Source organism: Oryzias melastigma, linkage group LG4 (assembly GCF_002922805.2).
Source record: "Oryzias melastigma strain HK-1 linkage group LG4, ASM292280v2, whole genome shotgun sequence".
Lineage (NCBI taxonomy): Eukaryota > Metazoa > Chordata > Actinopteri > Beloniformes > Adrianichthyidae > Oryzias > Oryzias melastigma.
The window spans coordinates 26,571,422-26,596,982 of NC_050515.1; the positions used below are offsets into that span (position 1 = coordinate 26,571,422).

At 37.8% G+C, this 25,561-nt stretch overlaps 1 long non-coding RNA gene across 2 annotated transcripts in view; it reads left to right on the plus strand.

Annotated features, from left to right (window-relative positions):
* LOC112137070 overlaps positions 1-25,561 on the plus strand; it is a 93,513-nt gene that overhangs the window by 20,542 nt on the left and 47,410 nt on the right. For both annotated transcript variants that reach the window (XR_002917478.2, XR_002917477.2), the window contains exon 2: positions 24,724-24,822. This is a non-coding gene — a long non-coding RNA (uncharacterized LOC112137070). The remainder of the gene's footprint in view (positions 1-24,723; positions 24,823-25,561) is intronic.

The window sequence follows — 25,561 nt, forward strand, 5'->3', positions numbered from 1 at the left end:
TTGTTTGTTTTTACAAATGTTGTTCATCTAATTAATTGCAGTTTTTGCAGAAGAAAGATCTGCTCCATGGCGTTTTCTCTTATTGCTTCCTCTGAAAATCTGCAGCATGGATCAACCACAAATAAGAACATTTCAGAAGAAAGTGTTTCCAAGGATAACAGCTTGTGGGTATCAGAGAGATCTAAGGAAAGCTGGGAGTGTTCCAGCCACCGTCAAGCTTGTTTTTCCACCTGTTTGTTCATTTTCAGAAGAGTTTTGTGGCGTCATTCCTGCTAAGATCACAATGAACAAAAATCAAAAACAGTTTTCTAAGAAAACAATGTCAAGACATCATCCATCCAACAATACGTTCTCTCTCCTGGTTGCAGAATTTAAAAGACAACAGTTGCACAGTTTGGTCGTCTCATATCACTCATGAAAATGTATGGATGAATAAGAAACGGCAACAATGCACCAAAAACAGAGAACCCCCAGGATCTGCAGACAGAGGAAGTTTCTGAAGCTGGAAGAAAACACCAAACTGATGAAAACTGAATGAAAACCATCAAACTCTGCAGGAACGATCGAGACAGAGAAGACAGAAAAGCAGATATGAAACCTTCCATCACACCAGGAGCTCCCCTCTAAACAGCTAAACTTCTTTAGAGGGAACTGCAATCCTTTCAAAGATCTGAAGATTTCTGGTCCGGGATGTGTGATGGTTACTTTCTCACAGTGGGAAGGGGGTTCCAATCCCAGCTGGGTCTTTTCTGTGCAGAATTTGCAGGTTTTAAACAAGTTTTCTCTGAGTGTCGGGTCACCTCGCACAGAAATGATGGTCGTCAGTGTTGCTGGAGAAAGTGAGGTAAACAATACGCCGAGGTCAATATGGACCCCAGGATTTGGTGTAGGACAGAGGTCTGCAACCGGCTCCAGATCCACATGTGTCTCTTTGATCTCTCCGTGGTGGATCGATCCTTGGACAAACATAAAATAAGTCATGGAGACTGCTGACCCAGACATGTCGACCGTCAGTCAGTAACACTTAACCAAAAATACCAAAAGAAAACAAATAAACAAAGCCCGCAAACTAAGACTACCAAGATCCAAACTAAAATAACAAAACCCAGCAGTGTAAGACTGCTGAGGACTAAGAGGGGAAAAAGAACAAAGAAATAAATTAAAAATAAAATAGTATTTTTTTAAAGTAAGGATAACTTATTTAGCATGTATTTAAATTAGATTAGTTACATGTATAAATTGATATCTGAGGTTCACATAGATGATAAACTATGTAGGTTTTTACATCCTGTTGACCTGAAGACGTCTTGTTTGTTCAACTCTACCTCCAGAATGAACTGATTTTAGATGCAAAGAGAAACTTTGGTAAAAAGTTTGATCTTTTATCAGTTAAAAGCACATATTATCTTATGCTGAACAACATTGGTTAGTAGCTGCTCTGAGATCATTCTACAGAATATCTTTTATTTTGAAGATAAGTTATTTGAGCTTTTGTCAAATGTAAAAAAGAAGTATCACATTTTGAGAGATGCTAGGTTCTTTTTTAGTTTTGCTTTTTTGTGCCAAAAAAAGACATAATTCATATTTATTATTTTAAAAAAAGAAGGTCATGAATGCAAATCCAGATTTCCAAAATGCTAAATTAAGACTATGTGGGTCTTTCTAGGTTTGGATCAGTAGAAAACAAGCCCAAATGGCTCTTTTACTGTTAAAGGTTGCGACTCCTGGTGGAGGAGGTGCAGGCATCACCAAAACTGATTTGTAGATGATCCTGTCACTGCATGTTCAACTTCAGGAAGCGGGAGCGCCTTATATGATCTGGCCTGCAATGACCTCTGACCTAAACCCCATAGAGAACATCGGGGACCAGCTGAAGTAGAGACTGGATAACAGTACCTCTCCTCCAAGTGACCCGCAGAACTACATGTGGTACTTGTGGAGGCGTGGAACACCACAGAACATCAAGAGTCTGAGCTAAGACGTTACTGTCAAGCTGTCAATGCAGAAAATGTTGAAAATATCTGTCAGCATCAATCAGTCCAGGGAGAGCTGGAAAACAGGCAGGGTTGAGGCTCTTGAGGACCAGGGTTGGCCACCCCTGTTCTAGTTCATTATCAATATTAAAGAGATCAATCTAAAATAGCCTTATTAACTCACGTGAATGATTGTACACATTATCTTAACTCTTTCAAATCAGCTAGCATGCAGGTTAATGAGACTGGGTGTTGCATATTTTCACTCCTCCTTACATCTTTATCTTCAAAGGTACCAAACTCAAAGGATAAACCACAGTTTTGTCTTCACTCACAGCCGTTATTTTTGTTTTGTTTTTCTTTTGTCAACCACTTTCCTAAATTCCTCAGAATTTCAAGGACGCCACACTGGGATGTGCCAAGTCGGATCTAATTCACATTTAGGAAGCACTTGTTGGTACCGAAAAAAAACCTGAGTACGACCAAAGAGCTGTCAAAGGACACCATGAACACGATTAGTCACCTGAACAAAACTGGAATAAACTATATTAAGCAACAGATGAGAGATAATGATTAGAAAATGGAAGAAATACATGAACGCTGATAATCTGCCTCCACCTGGAGCTCTATCAAACATCTCACCTGGTGGAACCAAATATCTTAAGAATAGTGTGGAAACAGAACCAGCTGGGACCACGGTAGCAAAGGTTACTGTAGTAACATGCAACGTCATCCTGGATTCAAATCTACAGAGCTCCAAAGATCCTCCTGCTAAATCCACACTTTACGTTTTTGCCCCTTCAAAACATAAAACGGTGGTATACAGTAGTTTAGAGTTGGAACTTTACTTTTCACCTTTACTGGCCACTCAAGTTTTCTTTTTTTTAAGAGCTGAAGCTGTTTGATTTTGGTCTGTCACTCTACCAGTGGAAGGTCTTGAATCACAGAGTTGTGTCTGACAGACATCTGTGTCATTCTTGTCCCTGTTCTGCCAAAAGGAAATCCCACTTTTAACCAGAACACTTTAGTCCCGGCTGTGTCCTCTGCGGATAAAGGTTTCCTTTTCTCCCACCTCAGATTTGAGCTGTTGAGAGGGAGTTGGAAGAAAGGTCAACTGGATGTGAAGCTTCAATTATCTGGCATCGTTTTGAGTTTGTTTCTGAGCTGCAACCTAACCAAGCATGAAGAGAATACAATTTCAGCCAATCTCCTGGCAGCACGTGTCTGCAGAAAGCTATTGTAAAAGCAGCAGAAACATCACAATGGAGTCAGTGGAGTTTCTGATAACGATCTGCATGGGTAAAGCTATACGAGCAATGAGGCAATTCTGCCTCTTTAATAAGTCAAAGGCCTCATTCTAAATGCTGTCATGCTGCAAAGAAAGCAGTGGGTGGTGGTTTTCTATTTGATATAATTTGATATAATTAATGAAGACAAAACCAAAGAAAAAAGAAAAAAAACCTAAAGTTTTAAACAGTGATCAAAACAGGAAAACTATAGAGTGAACAAAAAAATCAAAGTACCGTATTTTCTGGACTGTAGGGCGCACCAGATTAAAGGCCGAAATTATGTCACATATAAGCCACAAATAACTATAAAAGGCATTAAGAAAGACTAAATAGTCAGTCATAGATTGATACAGTCCAGGGGTCAGCAACCTTTAACAGTAAAAGAGACATGTAGGCTCGATTTCTACTGATCAAAACCTAAAAGGAGCTGCAGTCTTACTTTAGCCTTTAAGAAATTTGGATTTGCATTCATGAGCTCTGGGCATCTAGTAACAAATGTTGTGTAGCATAAGATAAAATGTAATTTTAACTCATAAAAGATCAAAGTTTTGCTTTGCATATAAAATCTGTTCATTCTGGAGGTAGAGTTGAGCAAACAAGACGTCTTCAGGTCAACAGGATGTAAAAACCTACATAGTTTATCATCTATCTGCACCTCAGACATCAATTTAAAAAGAAACTGTCTATTCGCACGTAATTTTCGAAAAAACGTGCGGCCAGTGCTAAACTTTTTTCTTAGTCGCACAGATCCAGAGTAAAGGGTTAAGGTTAGGATTACGGTTACGGTTACGGTTAAACAAACAAATTGTTCCTGAGTGCGGCTGTGTCTGCAGCTCACGGCTCCACCAGGAGAAGGGTCAAATGTGGAGAACACATTTAGGAGCGTGACAGTTAATGGGACTTTAAGTTTAACTTTAAATATGTGCATCAAACAACAAAATCCAGCCTTGGACACACTTAAAATGCGTGCGGGCAATGCAGCAATGCAAGTTTGATTGCATGTATTACATGTGGCCAATACAAATTTCCGTCACTTTCTGTGCTGGTCGCACATAAATACGTGTGAATCACATCAGCCATTTATAAATGTAACTAATCCAAATTAAATAAATGTAAATTGAGTAATCCTCACTTTGAAAGATGGCTATTTTATTTCTTTTTTTTGTTCTCAGTTCTCAGCAGTCTTACACTGCTGGGTTTTGTTATTTTAGTTTGGACCTTGGTAGTTTTAGTTTACAGGGTTTGTTTATGTTTTTTTAGGTGGTTTTGGTTAAGTGTTGCTGACTCTGACGGTCGACATGGCTGGGTCAGCAGTCTCCACGACTTATTTTATGTTTTACAAGGAGCCACCATGAAGAGATAAAAGAGACACATGTGGATCTGGAGCCGCAGGTTGCAAACCGCTGGGTTAGCCAAAACAGCTAGCATGCAGCTGAAAAAATAGCTAAACTTCAAAATATCCTAAACACTGAAAAAAAACTAAATTCGACAAAATATCAAGCATGGAGATGAATATTAGTTAAACTCCAAAACAGCCTAAAAATTCTAAATGCCAACATAGTCCAAAAAGCTAGCAGAATGCCAGTTTTCAAAACTTTAAAACTGTAACTTTTTAACATAACAATGAATAATAAGGAGCACCCATGGAGAGATAAAAGAGCCACATATAGATCTGGAGCAGCGGGTTGAAGACTTTATTTACTGCGTTGACGTAAACTTTAGAACTTGTGACATGCTACACATTAGCTGCATTAGAAGGATTAGTCACATTACCTGTAACTTGTTGTAGCACATAAAAAAAAGCACTGATATCACAAAAACTAATGTTAGCGTGCTAACTCCGTTTCCCTGACTGTAACGTTGGAAACCAAACTAGCCACTATCATGTATTATGTTGGCAACCAAGTGTTTTTATTTTTTTTTTGGTCGAAAACAATGACTTCAGTTTTGACAAGCCTGTGTCCTCAGGTTTACAGACAAAAGAATGAAATCACATCATCTCTTTGACAATGTGGGTGTCATCAGGCCAGGAATTCACCGCCGTGGTGTCGGTGAATGAGGGTGCCGATGCACGCTGCTCCTCCGTCAGAAATAACTCCTTTATAAATAAATCAAACGCGTTGATAAGTGTTTTGGTGTGGGATGGGTCAGGTGAAGTCATGTGAGACCTCTGCAGTCTCACGGCTATTGTGACGGCACGAGTTTGTGTGTTTCTGGTATATAAACCGAGTGTGGTTCACGTTTGAAGATGAGCTCCAGACAAAACACGCAGACACTGTTGTGGAATTCCTGCAACAAGTCCAGCGGAGATAAAATTCTCCAGATCTGAAAAGTATCACTTGCAGCTGTTGTGAGCTCCATCAGAGCTGGCTGCAGGTAGATCTCTGTATTGTCTGATGCAGAGGTGGCCATAATACAAGACGGTGATTGTAGCCACAATACAGATGCCATCGGCTCCCAAATCTACCACAAAATCTTGACAGAAGCAGAAAGGTGAAGGAGGACCACGAAGAAGAATGCAACGATTACATGACTGTTTAAAAATGAAGACCGTCCTCGCTCGTACCTGTTTGAAGTGAGCATGCTCAGATGAATTGCATCAACCGGAACCCACGACTGCTTTATTCTCTTTACACCGGTGAAGCATTTTTCGTACTTTAGGGGTTTTTGAAAATGTGCAAGGACATGCAAAGTGAAAAATATGGCCACTATGAAGAGTGTTATCTAATTAAAAGCTAATTATTTGAAATCAGTCTTAATATGAGGAGCCCTGACCCTTTCAGGGAACAGTAATAAGAAATTCATGCCGTACCTAAATGTTTTAGTTTTATCTTTGAAGCACTTTAAAACGATTTGTCCTTAACCGTGTCAAACGCGGAGGTCCTCTCTCGCCGCTTTTCTTCCTTTAGTTTTACTGTATTACACCTTTCTCAGAAAGAGGTCACACTTTTGTGTCAGCTTTGTGGGAATAAAAAACATTTTTGAAAGATGAACCTATTTTTTTTTCTTTTTCTGCTCGCCACAGAAAAATGCTGCATGCTCGCCCATCTTGTAGGAGGGGGGGGCACATTAGCGGTCTGCCTGAGGTGGAAGAATGCTGCTTTGCTCGAGGAAAGAAGAAGCAATGGCCATTTAATTAACCTTTCCTGCCTCAATCTGCTCACAACAATTTTGCCTGTGACTCCTTTTAATAGTTTAATGACCTTGCTGTCAGTAAGACTGAGGAGGACTGAGTCAAAGCATGATTTAATTAAAGCAGTCCATATGTTTAAGGCTTTACCTATGGAGGAGCAGAGACGCCCGGGTTCCTGGGACTGAAGGAGCTGACCTCGCTGCTGTGTGTCAGCACCACGGCACACAGTAAATAATTAACCCAGAGAAGTGAAAGAAAAGCTCGCTCTGAATAAAGGCCAATGTTTGTTTGTCACTCTGTTGGCGAGCGTTAGTAATCAGAGTCCAGTAATGCTGACTTCATCCACAATATGGTGCTAGTGTCCCTGGAAGCAAGAACAACACATTTCCTATGCAGACCGAACACGCTGTTCTTTTCTAAAAGCTTAATCGTTTCACAATGTTGAATTCTAGAGCTGCAGTCGTTTTTCAGCATCAAGCACGGACGGCGGCTCAGTAAACTTTACCAATCCTGTCCAAGATTTATTTAGCTTCGTTCCGATTCAAGTGACTCTTAAATGCCCACAGCTTGGACAGAAATTATGTTTTACAAACAAGTATTCCAGGTGATGAAATTTGCTTTTTAAAATGTCAACAATAAAATCCCATTTCTAACCCACGAAGACTTGACATGTCATCGCCCTGTTTTTTCGTTCTCTATCATAAGACACCAAGAGATGCAGAAAAGTGAGGAGGGTTTGAAAGGCTAAACATACAGTTTCAGAAATTGCGTTAATCTAATCAAAAACTATTTAAATTGTCTATTTTTAAAAAAGATTAATGTTATTATCGTTTAGCTAATGTGCTCAGTAAAGAGAATTTTCGTAGAACTTACTATTTGTCTGTGGTGATTCTCGAAGGTGAAAGAAGCAGGTTTATCAGGGACACACACTGAAAGTCAAACATTGGATCAATTAACAAAAGTTATGTCATTAATTACATTTAAATGTTTTCGTTTTCATCAAATTAAAAATATGAATTGATGGTTTATTCAACTCAAAAAATAAATTTGAAAAAAAAGATATTTTAACTGTAACAAATTACAGAACTTTTGTTAATTGATCCAATGTTTCACTTTTTACAGTGCAGAGAAAACATGAGGACTGCTGCTTTTTGTCTTTTATGTGTCTTATTTCCCCTCATTTTTTAACTTTGCTTTATGGGACTCGGGATAAAAACAGAGATCCTCATTTTCAGGAATACCCGAAAAAACAAGAGAAACACAATAGAGGTGGGATTATAAAAGTTAGCTTTTTCCAACTCCCTTGTGAAGAAATAATAAAATCATTGCATGTAATGGATTCATTGTGTCATACATATATACAAACGTGTCTACAGAAAAGATTATAGTATTAAGAAGGTTATTTTATTTATTTTAGATCCATTTCTGAATGAAATACATTTGATATTTTTATTGTCTTTTTCATTATTTAAAAACTTGAAATAAACCATTAATTAATCAGTTAATCAATCAGTTTGACCACAGATCAGACATGTTTTTTACAAACTGGTGACAGAAATAGTTTGTGGGAGAAAAATGAGAGCTTTAAGGGTAAAAATGATGATTCCCCAACTAAATATAAACAAAATGTAATTTCTTATGTACTTATCACACTTACAAATATATAAATGTGGTTTGTAATTTATAATGGAAAAAAAACTTTTGTTAATCTCGTAAAATGCAAATCTGTTTTTGTGACATTATTATTAAAAAGTGAAAACAAACAGAAGTAAGTCTATAAATGAAAACATGCTAAAATGGAACATTTGTATCAGTGATTTAGTGCTATATAGGTTGTGTTATTCTCCTCATCTTTGAGCTTAGATGAGACTGGGCTTCTTCGACTGGCTCAGAGGATGATGGAGGACTGCCATGGTCACCTGTGACAGCTCAGCTGAATGTCATACACAGTGCTGGTTCACTGATGAGAGGAAAATTACTTCATAAAAGGGGGTGTTCTGGGGTCTATATAACGATATGATAATCCTCTTTTCACACAATGATGATAATGATCATTATTATGGCAGGGGAGTAAGGGGCGAGGAAACCACTCGGAATGGAGACTTTGCCGCATAATCCTCCTACCTTGAAAGGTTAAATATGGATTTGAATATTATGATCCCCCACTCTGAAAATGATAGTGTCGTATTTCAGGCAGATCTGCTCTTTGTGCTTTACCTCGTGGAGGAGCGCGGATGGCACACTCCTCCACCGGAGGTGTGCTCTCAGAACCTGAGCTGATGGGTACAAAGAATACAGAATTTCAGGGAATTATTTAAATATTCTTTTTGGAGAGCAGTGAACTGATGGGTCAGTGGACTCAAGGTGGCCTGAAGAAGAGCAACACAAGCTTGAAAACAATGATTCTGCAAAAGAATACAATGGTACAAACTGTGCTTCTGTGATTTTTTTTTTTTTTTTTGGCTACATGTTTCACTTGACATCTTACTTCAGCTCAGTGTTTATTAAAGCTTCTGTTAGATTCCTGGATAAAGCAGTTGTCATTTTAGGTGTAGCGCGGGCAAGAATCCACATCCAGGGTGAACTGATAAGGAGATGGTAGCGTTATGGAAAAAGAAATCTCTTTAAAAAAAAGGACAAAAAGGTTAAGTATGCTTGAAAAACAGGCTCTGAGTGAAATTTCTGACAGTGTAAATAAATGTGAACAAAAGAATGTTTGATGAAAACAATCTCCATCTGCTCTAAGAATCCTTACTGGATTAATCAGATCTGCTGGTTTTCACGTGTTAGCTTTCTGGGACGTTTTCCCATCAGATCTTCTGTTGTTTGGGGAAGGTCTTTCGAGGCCGCTACACTGAAAAAAGTGAAACAATGGCAAGGCAAGTTTATGTGAATAGCTTTACATAAAATATTAAAAGAAGCAATCAAGAGAAATAGTAAAGGTGTGATGATTAAAATAAAATAAAAACAACTGACTTTGAAACAAGCATAGATATGAGGTGCAGATGTAAACTTTTGAAAACATACTAGTCAAATGCAGCTGAGCTGGTGAGTCTTTAACCGGCTTGTGTTTCAGCAGATCTAAGGTTGTCTGTTCCAGATCTGTGGAGCACAGAAGCTGAATGCAGCTTCTCTATGTTTAGTTCTGACTCTAGGAACTGATAAAAGACCGGATCCAGATGACCAGAGAGGTCTGGCTGGTACATACTGGGTCAGGAGGTCAGTCATGTATTTTGGTGCTAAACCATTCAAAGCTTTATAAACCAGTAACAGAACTTTAAAGTCTATCCTCTGACAGACAGGTAACCAGTGTAAAGACCTCAGAACTGGACTGATGTGGTCTACTTTCTTGGTCCTTGTGAGAACCCGAGCAGCAGAGTTCTGAATAAGCTGCAGTTTCCTGATGGATTTTTTTGGTAGTCCTGTAAAAACACTGTTACAGTAATCAAGTCGACTAAAGATGAAAGCATGCACTAGTTTCTCCAGGTCCTGCTTAGACATCAGATCTTTAATCCTTGAGATATTTTTGAGATGATAATAGGCTGATTTAGTGACTGCCTTAATGTGTTTATCAAAATGTAGGTCTGTGTCTATCACTACACCCAAGTTTCTGGCCTGGTTGGTAGTTTTTAGTTGAATAGATTGAAGCTCTGTAGTGACGTCCAACCTTTTTTCTTTAGCCCCAAAGACAATAACCTCAGTTTTGTTTTTGTTTAATTGAAGTAAGTTGTGACACATCCAGTCATTAATGTCCTCAATGCATTTACCAAGAGCCTGTACAGGGCCTCGGTCTCCTGGTGTCAGTCTAATATATATCTGTGTGTCATCTGCATAGCTATGGTAACTAATGTTGTTGTTCTTTATAACCTGGGTCAGTGGGAGCATGTAGATGTTAAATAGAAGTGGCCCCAGGATGGAGCCTTGGGGAACTCCACATGTACTTTCTGTTGACTCAGTTGTGAAGTTACCAATTGACGCAAAATATTTCCTCTTTTCCAAGTACGTTTTGAACCAGTTCAGTGCTGGCCCAGTGAGACCCACCCAGTTTTCCAGTCGTCTGAGTTATATAACGTGGTTGACTGTATCAAATAAAACTGAGATCCAATAAAACGTCATTAGTGCTATTAGTCACTTTGGTCAGAGCTGTTTCAATGCTGTGGTGCTGTCTGAAAAACGTCATAGCACTTGTTTTTTTTAAAGAATTCATTTAACTGATGGAAAACAGCTTCTTTGATTACCTTACTTAAACATGGCAGGTTTGATATTGGTCTGTATCGGTCATTGGATCAATTAACAAAAGTTCTGTAATTTGTTATATTTAAGATTTTTAGTTTTAATCAAATTCAGATTTTGATGATTTTTTAATGGTTTACTCAAGTCAAAAATGTAATTTGACAAAAAAACTCATATTTTTAAATGTAACAAATTATAGAGATTTTGTCAATGGATTCAGTGTTTTACTTTTTACAGTGTATGCTCAACGTCACTGCAGTTTCTCCGTTTCCAGATGACCAAGCCTCCTCATAAACTAGCTGATTGATTTCATCTGACTTGATAGTTTTAGGCTGCTGAGAAAATAATTTTCATGGAAACTCATGCAGTATGCAGTTCTTTCTAATAATGTACTGAAAGTGGATAAAAGAAAATGTTGAAGCTCTGAAGCGTGTGAGGAAGACTCATTGACATGAAGAAACACATTTCTCATTTAAATTTGTCTTTAAACTGACATAACACCGTCTTAAATCCCCAAAACACGATTCAGTCTCTGAACATTGTGATCACACAAAAGGAAGCAACTCTGACAACACAGGAAGAACAAACCCCCCAGTTTCTGTTCAGAGGTCTGACAAAAGTCTTTCACAGTGCCTGATCGTCCCAGAGCATTTTGATTCAGTTCCAGGCAGAGTGTGAAAGAAACAAGGCGTTCTGTCGGTTCCAACTTTCTTTCTGCAGCAGATCTCAGGCTGTGGTGCCAGGTCAGCTCTTTTCAGGCCTGCCTGAGTCAGATAACTAACATGAAGAAAGTTATCATCCACAAAGAAGGTGGATTTCATCAAGCACGTAAAACCCAACAGGTGGAGGTCTTCTCTGCAGAACACAGCTGCTGTTCTGTTTTACCCTCATTGTTTAACGGTAAATCTTATCCTTAAGACGCTGGTCTGCAAGGTGACTGCACTACTGTTATGTAAGGCCATTTGCATTAAAACTACAACACTATATTTTTTATGAAGAACTTTTCATACAATGTCAATGTGATGTGAGGGGTTCTCCAGAAAAAGAAGCATGTCTATGCTAACATGCATATCTCTGTGCACAGAAAGACGGATCACATGCACACTGCGCCAGCCTATACCTACAAATACAAGAGGGGTTAGACATTATTTCATTCTCAATCAGATAAAAAAAATGACATCTTCTTCTTCACCTTTCGGTTTATCCCTTTCGGGGTCACCACAGCGTAACAGCACCCACTGTTTCGCATCAGTGATTTGGCAGAGTTTTTACGCCGGATGCCCTTCCTGACACAACCCTGTACTTGAGGGGCACAGGGACCCAGATAGGCAGCAGCGTCAATGGTCTTGTCTAAGGACCCAATCTGGGTGGGGATCAGTGGACAACCCTGGGAATCGAACCCAGGGCTCCTGCGTGCCAGCCCTTCACCTAGCCCGTTTCATCCATAGATAACACCTGCTCTGGATGATTATTATCCACCGCGATTATCAGAAAATTTTAGAGCCACTTCTCAGTCAGCTGATGCCATTTCTCCATGCAGGCTCGCTGTAGGGTAACTGATTACTGACGTTGCGTAACTGTTTATTGCCCGGGTCTTGTTCTTGCCATTTAGCTGGCTTCTCAGGACTTGCCTTACTCGTTGGAGGTATTTAAATATATGTATATATGTATACCACCGAGAAGTTCATTGCAGTGATCTGTAGTTAGCAGTTTGTCATAGAGGCACAAGGGAAACCAGCCAACCTTAGGACAAACTAGACCACACGTTTGCAGTCGGGACGCAAAACAACGGATGTGACGGCTGATCTCTAAGATCAGCCATTTTAGGCAAGAATTTGTGTTGAATGTCTCCATGCTGTGTTCAAGAGCAGATGGTTGTGAATGTTGATAGTTTGGATCATGGAGAAGCTTCAAAGTCCACCTTCAGGTTTTCTGTTGATTCATAAAAAAATACTTGTTATGGAGAACAGGTTTTGCTGACCTCAGCTTAAAGTCTCACTCCAATGAAAATGGTGTTTTAACATGTTTTTGAAGCATTTCTTTAAAGATGGTGGACATACTAAAATGAATGAATATTAAAATTGAATTTCTGAGTATTTCTTTAATCAAATCTTTCTGGATCAAGAACAGATGAAAACCTGTGGTTTGAAAAGACTCAGAATCTTCAATTCAACCTTAAACTATGGGGCACCAATAACATTTTGATCACTCAAACATAATGCTATCTGCTTGTTTGTGGCTTTCAGGAAACATCTTCATTTGCTGGGATGGTGTAGCTCAGTGAGATCAGACTGCCCTTTTCATTTTGTAATTTTTTTTTATTCCCCACTATTTTGAATAGATTGCTTTGACTTTTCTCTTGATTTGTTTGAATTTTTATTGGTGCACATTAAAAAGAAACACCACCTCACCTGCACTTTTTCTGAATCAAACCATTTGACAATTCTTGTTGAATATTATTATAAATGGTTTATATAAAAAAAATGATTTTGATCAATCTTTACAGTTGATGTTTGCCGCCTGCTTTCCACACCAGTATGACTGGACGGTCTGCAGATGAGCCTCAAAGACCTGCTGTGTCCCATTTCTCTGATAACTTAAGAGCAGCATGTCACAGCAACTGCCTAATCCATGTTTGCTGCACACACTCAGCTGCCTTAATTACCTGGATTACTCCCAGAATACATGATACACCACAGCCATTGGTGAAAGATTACAGATGGAACAACTAATATCACAAATGGAGGTCCAACAAAAACAGCAGACAAAGAAGATGAATCGTTGTTTAGAAAACACGATTAAGACTCAGTGCTGTGGTGTTCAGCATGTCCTAGTTAGACCTAATACAAAGAAACCATAACAAACATCACGCTCGCTTTATAACATGCACTCCTAAAGGACTGGTAATCTGTACAATATCTGAATGATCATAACCAATTATGAAAGAATAGAGCTTTATCAGCTATTTGTCTTTTAACATCTGGTTAAATAAATGCTCAACAGTCCAACGTGACAGGCTATCATTATGCTAACACGTTTTAGTTTTGGGTGGTGGTTATCAAGCTCTTCTCCTCCATGTGGGGCGGAGCTGTGATATTCATTACATGTTGAAGTCTGTCTGCAGATCCCTGTGTGAAACAGAAACAGACAACTTCTTCAACAGCACTCTTTACAAAATATAAATCGTCCAACTTCCTTTCACCTTGAAGCATTCTGTACAAAGCTGTTTGATGCATGATGATGTTTTTAAATGAAACTGAGAAACTAAAGTACTTTTGCTCACCTTTGTAATAACATATTATTGTTATTAAGACAATAAAAACATGAGTGATCTGCTTCAAGCTTCTGTCTGAACAGCCTTTTCAAAGCAGACATTGTCATCAGCATCAAGTGTGCATGCACAGGGTGTGCATGTGATATCTAGATGTCTGTATCACACTCACACAAACTACGCTTTGATTGTCAAATTTTGCCATTTCTAATAGTCAGAGAACTGCAAGGAGCATGCCCTTTATACTTGAACAGCACTAATGACCCCCTTGTGCAATCTGCAGCATTTAGTGGGGTTTAAAATGTATGAATCCATACAACATGCCTTTGTCATGCCTACTTCACCCTATCTTGGGTGTTTTACAAGTGTTTGTCACAACCTGTCACCTGTGGCATACCATAGAACGAAGTGTGCATGAACATTTTCGCTCTCATTGAGCGCTCTACGACCTTACATTTTGCGTGCCCTGTAGATGTTTGCCCATTTTTCACTCACAGACAGCCTGTTTCTGGCCAAATGGGCAGATGTGACAAAAAATATACAAAAATCTATGTGAAGTTTGTGAATTCTGCAGAATAATGTATTGGGCATACTAGGGAGAAAACTGGTGTCACCAACAGGCAGACAGCTGATTCCATGTTTATTAGTTCAGACTAAGCACAGCCAAAAGTCCACAAAACGAAATCAGGGCCAGACAGGCAGTGGTCAGTCCTGAGCATGGGGTCATCCAAAAAGAGAGTATAAGGGTCAGGGTCCAGGTGAGGGTCAGGGCAGGCAGCAAGCAACAGATAAAGCAGGGTCAGAAGCAGAAGATCAGGTTCGGGTAGAAACTCTTCGTAATGCAGGCTAGGTGGCACAAACAATACTTTGCACAGAGTGAGGCTCTGTGTGCTGGTTTGTCAGATTGGTGTCAGGTGAGTTAGAACTCTGGAGAGTGCTCCCACTGGTGAGCAGAGGAGGAGCCAGACCTCTGTCTCGTGGTCCTTCTTCCTGTTTGTCAAAATGTTGTTCACTTTTCGCCACATCCTGCCAGGAGTTGCTACAGTGAATCAGCATTCACTGATCAGCATGTTTTTGGTTTGGCAGAGAGTTTTACATCTGAGCTGGGACCCCTTTGTGGCTATAGCGTAGGCTAGGCTGTTGTCTAGAGATCCATACTGGAGTAAATCATCGCAACTCCTGGGAAACCAACCCTGGTTTCCCCAGCGCCACTCCTGCATGCAGCCAACTGAGTCATTCATTCCTGTTTGTCAAAATAATTGTGCATAAATTGTCACATTTGGACCAGCAGGAAAAATAGAACCAAAGAGGATCAATGCTGCTAACCCCTTCTGGACTGGACACTTCCTGTCTGTGGGCTGCTAGGAGTGGTCGGGCTCAGACTAATAACGCTGCACATGCTTCATTTACTAATAATTCCAAATGATTTTTGTTGTAGATTTTAGGAAGAGCTGCTTGTTCGGCCTGCAGAATCCGTTTCCTTTTTGAGTAAAGATTTGCGAGATGCATGTGTGTGTGCACGTCACGCCGCGCACGCTGCACAGTTAGTCTATGATGTGAGACTAGCATGGGAGTTACAGTGAGCGTGTTTAGAAGAAGCTGTGTAGTTTGTGCCGTATTTCCAACACGCTTTACATTCTAAGTGTAATGTATTAAAACGTTGACAGGGCAAAAGGGATTCACAAGATGCTGCATTAGAAACTCAATTTCTGGGATGAATCGCCCCGAAGGCACCGAATTACAAACCGCTTCCTACCACCTTCCCCACTCACCCCCGCCCACGGCTCTGAAGTTTTTTTTTTTTTTTTTGTGCATGTCAAAATCTTCTTAAACCTCTCTCTTAATCTGATCTGCTGAATGTGAGAGGGTGAAAGGATTTTCACTCGGAAAAGCATTCCTTTTTCGTCTTGTTGTGCCTTGGCTTTTCCAAATGCTGGGTCAGTAATTTTCAAAACTTGCTGCTTTGCTCTTCTGTCTCCCCAGCGCCGCTCTGCTTGTCTCTGGCTTACGGGCGTCCTCTCCATACCTGCCTATTCTGCATTATGTTGGAGAGGAGAAAAGCTGCTCTTAAGCTAAGCAAAGAGTAAGCATTATTATTAAATAGTCTCGGTTGATAACTTTAAGTATTTACAAAGAGTGCCACTCCTGGCTGATGCTCCGCTATGATACACTGTTCTAGGAAACAGAAATAATGTGCATTTTCATTGACTCATACAAAAGTCATTACTAGTTAAACATTTAATAACAGCAACACATGATATATTACAGTATAATGAAGAGTTAACAGACGCTAATTCCCTCTTCCAGGGAAGTTCAGCAACTAAAGTCTGTTTTCCTTAGAAAATTAGAAAAACTTGGATTGCTTATCAGCAGATGAAATGTTTGAGAAACTCGACTGCATGTATCAATAAAAAGGGACAGAAAATATCAAATGGATTCAAATACAAACTTTTGGATTTTTACTTTTGCAGCTTGGTAACATGTACCGGAGCTCTCTCTCACTGAAATAGACTTAAAAGTTAACATATTTTCCAGGGTTGTAACAATTCATTTGAACATCAATTTAATTCATGTCATAATTTGTGGTTGCTGATCCGATTCGTAGTAGATATTGGTTCATTTTGACCTATCTGATTCACTGATCTAAAATAGATTCAGAACATCTTTATCCAAAACTTCCACCAGTGTGACTAAGAGAAATATCTGGTACTGATCAGTGTAGGGGAAGTTTTACAGATTCTTGTGTTTTTTACTTTTGCCTTTAGGAAATTTGGATTTCATGACCTTCTGTTTTTAATAATACGAATTATGTCTATTTTTTGGCACGTACAAAAGCAAAAATATAAAATGAACCTAGCATCTTTTAGAATGTAATCTAGTTATTTATTTTTACGTTTGACAGAAGCAAATGTAACTTAATTTCAAAATAAAAGATTCTCTGTGCCGAACAACATGATCTCAGTGCAGCTCTGGGCAGGTATTCATAGTTTATCATCTATGTTCACCTCAGCCATCAATTTATAAATGTAACTAATCTAAATTAGATATATGCTAATTAAGTAATCCTTACTTTAAAAAGTTGCTATTTTGTTTTTCCTTTATTATTATTATTATTTTTTTTTCCCCTTTTTGTTCTCAGCAGTCTTTGTTATTTGTTATTTTAGTTTGGATCTTGGTAGTCTTAGTTTTCAGGCTTTGTTTATTTGTTTTCTTCAGGTAGTTTTGGTTAAGCAGTCATTATCAGGAGCTGCTGACTCTGACGGTCGACATGTCTGGATCAACAGTCTCCATGACTTATTTTATGTTTGGTCAAGGAGCCACCATGGAGAGATAAAAGAGACACATGTGGATCTGGAGCTGCAGGTTGCAAACCGCTAGGTTAGCCAAAACAGCTAGCATGTAGCTGAAAAAAATAGCTAAGCTCCAAAATAGCCTAAAATTCCAAATACCAAAATAGTCCAAAAATCTAGCAGAATGCCAATTTTTAAAACTTGAAAACTGTAACTTTTTAACAATTATGAATGATAAAAAGGCAGGAATATTATTCCAGAATAAATCAACATAAACCTTAAATAACTTTCAATATTTTACTCTACAAAAATATATATTTTGTCAAAATTATACAAGTTAGAAATAAGCACAAGATAATATCGGGACATTAATAACAATAAAATGAAAGATTTTTTTTAAGCTAGTCAGCTTTTTGTGCGCACTAATTAGCCTTTTCTTCACATTGGTTTGCATTTTATTCTGTGTAAACATGCAGATATTTCTTTGGGCTTTTGTGCACACAAAATGCTAATTAGTGTGGTAACTAGTTTAAAATGCTATCTTGTGCGCACAAGTTAGCATTTTGTGTGCACAAAATACTAAGTCATGAGCAAAAAATGCTGACTTATAAAAACAAGATCGCCTGACTGGTGAGTACAATATACTAACTCATGTACTCCAAATACAAATAAAATGATACTTTGTGGCCACAAAATAGCAATTTGAGTGCACAGAGTGCTAACTATCTGAAAATGCTAACTTGCGCAAACAAGATTTTATGCTAATTAGCTTTTTGTGCACACAATGTAGTATTTTGTTCACACTAGTTAGCATTTTATTCTATGTAAACATGTAGAAATGTCTTGGGTATTAAATGCTAATTAGTTTTCACAAAAGGCTAACTAGCTTGTGTCGACAACTTACTATTTTGTGTGCACAAATGTGTATTTTTTTGGACACAAATGAGCATTTTATTTACGTTAGTGCACACAAGTTAAAATTTTGTTTGCACTAGTTAGCATTTTACTCTAACTTTGTAAACAGGCAGATACATCTTGATATTTTACGCATACAAATGCTAATTCGTGCTCACAAAAGGCTAACTAGCATGTGCGGACAAGTTAGCATTTTGTGTGCACAAATGTGTATTTTTTGGACACAAATGAGGATTTTATTTGCATTAGTGCACACAAGTTAACATTTTGTTTGCACTAAATAGAATGTTACTCTAACTGTTCATTGTGTGCAAAAAAAAACTAATTTGTGAGCAAAAAGGATGACTTCTGAGCACAGCATAGCCTACTAACTTGTGAGTATAGCAGTATAAGAAAATGCTAACTCATGTGCACTAAATGCAAATAAAATGCTACGTTGTGGCCACAAAATAGGAATTTGTGAGCACAAAATACTAATTGGAGAAACATGTTTTTTTTTTTTTTTAAGTTTTGTCCAGGGCTTTGGAGTGATGAAGCTGAGACAGCACGTTCACTTCTTTACCCGGTTTCAGTCTTACATTTTTTCCATTCCGTGTAATTTTGAGTTTGGCCTGTCAGAAATAGCATAATAAAAATATAAACACCAAATAGAGCAGTTGTGCATCAACACAATGAACATGTGTGGGAGGAAAAGACTTTTTCACACAGTGTCTGACTCATTGTTCTCCGGGTTCATGGTTTACGTGCACGGTAGTGTGAATGTGGCTCTCCTCATTGTTTGTCTTGATTTACAGCAGCAGCACAATGTTGTAATAGGAGTTTGGCTTTGCGGCTTCAGGAGAGGTTTGGAGTCGTGCAGTCCAGGTCTTTTGTTTCAGAGCTTTGATTGTGAGGAGTGGGGAAGCCTTGGAGCTGTCATCCCAATAAAGAAAGCTCCTCTGCACATTGTTAACATGCAGTTGAAGGGGGGTGTAGTTAGCTGCTGTTTGCTTTTTTACACAGAAAGGCCATGCATTAATGGGGATCCAAGTATTCCAGCATTACCACGGGATGATAATGTAAATTCAAGTTAATATTGCTTGAATGTATGTGTGACAGTTTGCCATAATGCGCTCTTCCTGGATTAGTCATTCATTAGACAGGTTTGCCATGCAAAGCCACTGTCAGATATTTGTCAAGGAGGACAGAATGGGAGAGGAAACAGTGCCAGCAGAAGCTCCGACAAGAAAAATCTGCAACGCGATTATGGTGACCAGTTTAATCTCAAGCATGTGATTTCCTCTGTGGATGTGGAGCAGCAATCCTTCACAATAAAGCAGCAGAGAGACTGAGGAAACAAAAGATGCAATCAGAGCACTGTGTTTGCTTCAAAAAGAGCTAAGAAGCATTGTGATGTTTCATTAGATGCTTTAGAATAACAAAGTCTATTTATACATCTCTTTTAGTTTCCTTATTGACTCTCCATAGTTCCAGACATGAGAAGAAGAATAAAGAGCTTTTGTGCTTCATGTGCAGAGATCTCAGTGTGATTTAGAGCTTTTGTCTTTTGTAGGTTTGCATATTTAGACATGAAGGTTTCCATGTTATTCTTACTTTCTGCAGGCCTTTGTATGAACACAAATCTTTTTTAGGCGTTGAATTTGGTTTTCTGTCATTAAACATTTAATCATTTTAAAAATAATGACCTCCCGCTACTCCTGATGCAGATGTTCAAGTCTCTACTCAGGTCATAAGAAAAACTTTACTTCCTTTTCAATAAAGTTCAAAAACAGGAAATAACAAAGAATTCCTACATTACTGACCTCTTATTGCACTACAAGGTGTTTGACACTTTGTAGGGATGTCTGAAATATACAATTCCAAAATATAGTGCCCTAGAAATTACCCACAAGTCTCTACAAAACAGCAGCGTGCAGGAAGCTTAACAGATGAACAAATATAGACCACAATGCATTATGTTAGATTACGTTTTCGTTTATATATATTTTTTATAATCAATCCCAGAAGTTTTCCTCTTCAGAACACAGTAGATTCATTAAAAGTCTTTGTCGAACATTCATATTTATTAGGTTTTTACTTCGGGAAATTTGGGATAACAAATCTGGCATTTAAAATATTATATACAGTATATATATATATAGCAGTGAGCATGGTTTCCGGATTGCTTTCAAAATTCAGTGTACTATATAGTTCTGCTTTTCATATTTTTTTAGTAAGTGCATGGTGGATGAATTTGGAAATGAAAACTAGACAAAAGACATGAACGTGTCTAAATCAGGGGTCCCGAAACCGGGCCGGATCAGGCCCCTCACACACTACCAGAATGTGACTCTGTATTCCACCGTTCTGCAGTCTGAACTATGACGGGAGAGGAGAGAATATTTTTTGGTTTAATATGATTCATTTTTTCTTTAAGATTATTATTTTTCTTCTGTACGTTTTTTTGGACGTCTATAGCTCTTCAGCTCTTTCAGCTCTTCCGCTCTTTCAGCTACTCAGCTCATTGAGCTATTAAAATATTCAGCTCGTTTTATGCTAGCTTTTTCAACTGTTTTGGCACTTACTAAAGATTTTTAGATTATTTTAGAGTTTAGCTAATATTTTGGCCACAGGCTAGCTGTTTTGGCTAATTAAGGCTTTTTTCCACTGTCTTAGGCTAATTTCGAGTTAATATTTCAGCTACATGTTGTTTTGACTCATTTAGATTTTTTTTTCTGTTTTTTAGGCTAATTTGGCATTTTACAACTGTAATATTTTAGCTAGCTATCTATCAGCTTAAGTGTTTTCGGCTTTTAGCTTCAGCGTTTTTAGCTATCAATTTCAGCATCTTCAGCTATCAGCACTAACATCTTCAGTGGCCACATTCAGCTTACAGCATCCGCACTAGCATTATCACAGCTATATATCTAGTTTTCAAAATGTTTTGGTATTATTTTTTTCTAGGAAGATTACACAAATGAATTATTTAAGATTTGTCTATGTGTGACTTTCTGGAAACCATAAATGTTTACGTTTAGGCTGTGATTGTTATACTTTTTCTGTTAGCCTACAAACCGACCCCGACCCTCATCAGAGAAGAAAACTGTTATGTGGCCCTCACAAGAAAAAGTTTGGGTTCACCTGGTCTAAATGACTTCAATACTCACTAATTAGTTCACTATATAGGATGTTTTGACCTTTTTCGGAGTGTAACAGTAAATCTACAATTCCAAAATTCAATGCCCTGGAAATTTCCCAGGAGTCTCTGTGAAAATACAGACTACAATGTGTGAACATTTTGAACAATTTGTCATGTTTTAATATTTATCTAAATATATTTTTATACATAATCCAAGCTTTTATCTTCAGAAAACAATGGATTCAAAAATAGTCTATTAGGTTTTTACTTTGGCAAAAGATTAAAAAAAAAAGAGTGATGATGTGTCTGAATTGCATTAAAATTCAGGGCACTAGATTAGCTCCGCATTGTATAGTCTTTTAGGGGTTAGGGAGGGATTTTAATACAACTTATATTATTACTAACAAAAAATTATGAGTGGAAAAACATAAACGTCAGCCATTCTTACATGAATACTTACAATATTTTTGAGAACAATCTACAGTATAAATAAAAAAAAAACAGAAAAAGAAGAGAATCTGTCTTTAGTGTATCAGAGAAGTAAATGATTCAGTCGTTGCGTGATTGATCAATCTGAGTTTGAGGAAAATCAGAGCGTCACTGCTTCATAAACTACTGTATAACATCTCACAAATCAAGTAGGTTTGCTTTAGCTTCAAATAATCTAGATATGACTTGATGTGAAAAGATCACAAAACTCTGTTATAGTTCAATGACAGATTAGTTTGCCTTTAACAATAATGAGGAAAAGTCCGATTTAGGGAGAAAGGGGTGACCTCGTTTGCTGTCTGAGAGCTGCTGTTCACCAGCGCTGAAGATGCTGCTGTAGAAATTACAGCTACTGAAGAAAAACCCTGAAAAAATCTGAAAATGATGTGAATCAAATACAATTGCAAATTAAGAACTATTTTATATGTAAAAACTGACAAAATAAAAGGGTATTCTACAAAAACAATAAAAAGTAGCAAAATAAAGCAATCAAAAAGGTAAAAAAAATTAAATAAAAAAAAAATAAAAATGAAACTGGACTAAATCATTGTTCTTTTTTGATAATCTCCCTGCAAAAGTGACTTTAAAGCCTGATCTGGACAAGTCGTCCCTCCAACTTTTCTTTCAGGATGAGAGACATTCTTGATAAGAAATAAATGAAGAAGGTCATAAAAGCACTTTTTACAGTAAGTTTAGAGCAAGGACTTTCAACCTTCAGCAGTTCAAGAGCCCTTCAGATTGATTTTACTTCACCCTTTAGAAAAATTAAAAACAGATTTTTTCTTTATTACTGTTACTATTATGATAAGGATAAAAGATATATTTTTTTCTTCATACATAAAATCTGAAGACAGACAGAAAATAGTATTTCTTTCAAAAATTGAAGAAGTTTATTTCATTTAACAGAGATTTATATGACATACTTTCAAAATTAAAGACGTCTTGTGTCACATAGGATCAGCAAGAATAGTAGGAAGTGTAATATCAGAAGACTAGAAAAAAAAAAGCAAGAAGAAAAAAAGCACTGTTTATTTTACTGTTTGTCGTAAACCTCAGACAGAAATTTGTAAATCTTACATATTTAAATTAAATCAAGTTAATTGAGGGTGTATTCAGACTGGACACACTTGGTTCCCTTAAAGCACACGCTGTCAGAGTCAAGGTCCGGGGGCCGGATCCGGCCCTCCAGATAGTCCGATGTTATCTTGTGGTTATTTTTTGTATAATTTTGAAAAAATATATTTTTATGGAGAGTAAAATACTGAAAGTTATTTAAGGTTTAAGTTGATTTATTCTGGAATAATATTCCTGCCCTATTATTATTCAAATTTATGTTAAAATGTTACAGTTTTAAAGTTTTAAAAATTGGCATTCTGCTAGATTTTTGGAGTATTTTGGCATTTACTAAGATTTTTAGGCTATTTTGGAGTTTAGCTAATATTTCACCTACACACTAGCTATTTTGGCTAATTTAAGCTTTTTTCAATTTTTGGGGGCATTTTGAAGTTTAGCTATTTTTTGAGCTACATGCTAGCTGTTTTGGCTAACCTAAGTTTCTTTCTTTAAGTTTTTTAAGGCTAATTTGGCATTGAGCTAATATTTTAGCTGCTATCAGCTTCAGCGTTTTCAGCTATTAGCTTCAGTGATTTCAGCTCTCAACTTCAGCGGTCAAATTCAGCTTACAGCATTCACACTAGCATTATAGCAGGTAATACTATATATCTAGTTTATACTTATGGAAAAAAGTTATAGTTTTAAAGTTTTAAAAATTTAGTTTTAGAGTGTTCAATAAATGTTTATCCTGTTCGGCCTGCGACCTAAGATGTGTTTTGGATTTTAACTCGATTGAGTTTGACACCCCTGCCTTAAAGTGATCCAGAGTTTTATCCCCCAATAATCTTGAACAAGTTTTCATTCTAAATACACCCAACTGAACTCTGGTCCAGGACCAGGAACTGTTTTCTGATCCGTCTTTTGAGGCGGTTCGTTTCCAATTGGACCGAGCTCCTAATAGGCTCCACGCTCGGAGCAGAACAATTGGGCCAAAACAGCCACCGTAGTCGGCCATTACGGGACGTAAACAGAGTAGTGGAGACTCATTGAAATGTGGTTGGATGATTGAGGGCTCATTGAAACAATTTTAACGAGATACACTATTTTCACGAGAATCGATATGTCACAAACACATTTTTGACGTACCTTCTTAGCCGTCGTCTCCCCAGTAACCGCACCAAAGAACCCGTAGAAACTGGCGTTGTCGCAGACGTTCAAAGTTGATCAATGAAATATCAAGTTTGAATCAGTGAACTACCCTGACAAACCTTAGGACTTCCGTTATTCTGTCGCTCGTTGCTTTGCCCCGCCCTCGTAATTCCTGGCCAATGACTGAAGAGATCTTTAGTTTCTTATAAGCTTTAGTTCCAAACAAATTTCCAACAGGTAATTCAACTTTTCTGGTTTAATTTGCCTTTCTTGCCTGATTTTTTTTTTTTTTTCAACTGAGTCTTTTCCACCACTAAAGTCCCCACATTCCCTATCGCCACCTCTCTCTAATCAGGATTAAGGCTCTGCTGGAGCTGGGCACACCTTAGACTTTAGTGAAATGAAAAAAACTTAAAATCTTTTTAAGTGCATACCTTTTTTATTTTCTTCCTGCAGTGATCTTTTTCAAGCTTCTGTCTTTTACAGCTCCATTTGATCAAGGACTTTTTGGAGGGTACAGCGAGTGCCATACTTATTTTCTGAAAGAAATAACGAGATTCAATGTACCTCTTTGGATTAAAAATAAACAGTGATAGTAATACGGCTTTGTGTGGCTGCTTTTGTCATCTCCGCCTTCAGGATGCACAAGCATCATAAATACTCTATACATCCTCTCACACAATTCCAGCTTTGGGTGTGCACTGTTTATCACTCTTTGCAATTGATAAAAAAAAGATTGGACCCTGGAGAATGTGTTGTTACTGTCATAAACGGAAGGCCATGTCCACATTATTATTTTTCTCATTGCAGGCAGCAGTGTGCAGCTTTTGAGAACACTTTAATCTGCACTCCAGTCGGACATGTGGGACGTGGCCTTGCCCCCGCGTCACCCCCAGCAGAGTCTCTGAGGTAAATATCAGATGGGGCCTCCGCCGCCACGCGGACCAGATACAATCAGCATTCAGAACAATCCCCACACAATCAGACGGCTTCAACTGGTGGCTGCAGCTCCACAGCAGGCTGAAGGACCGGCTCAGACTTAGGAAAAATTAGGGCCGGGAATCGATTAAAAACGAATTAATCGCAAATCTGGAAAAAATTAATCACGATTAATCACTTGTTTTTATTTTAGTTACAGTATTTGCCAGCCACTTATAATCATAATACGAAATCACACGCAAACTTGTACATTTAGAGCATTTATTTGTAACACTTTGGAACCTATAGGGTCTAAAACTGAGTTTTATCTACATTTGAATGTTCTGTGTTTTCAATTTGAAAGACTACCGGATTACTTATTTAGTAACATTTTGATCAGCACAACCTCTCCTATGTGACACTACCTTTATATTGTTATTTTTCATTGTTATATTCACACGCTAGACATAAAATCATGAAAAAACAGAAAATTTGACTCATTTTGCTGTAGAAACCCCCAAAATGTTTAACAAACTCTTTTTACAACATAGAAGGAAAGTTTTGGTTTTAATTTTATAAAAAAAGGAACAAGAATAAAATTTGTTAACAAGCTAATTAACATGTTTTTTTTTATGAAAATACAAAATAATCCTGGCTAAAGTCACACCAGGCAGCCCAAAAAATAACAATTTCTCACTGCTGTCTATTTGACATTTTTCCTGGAATTCTG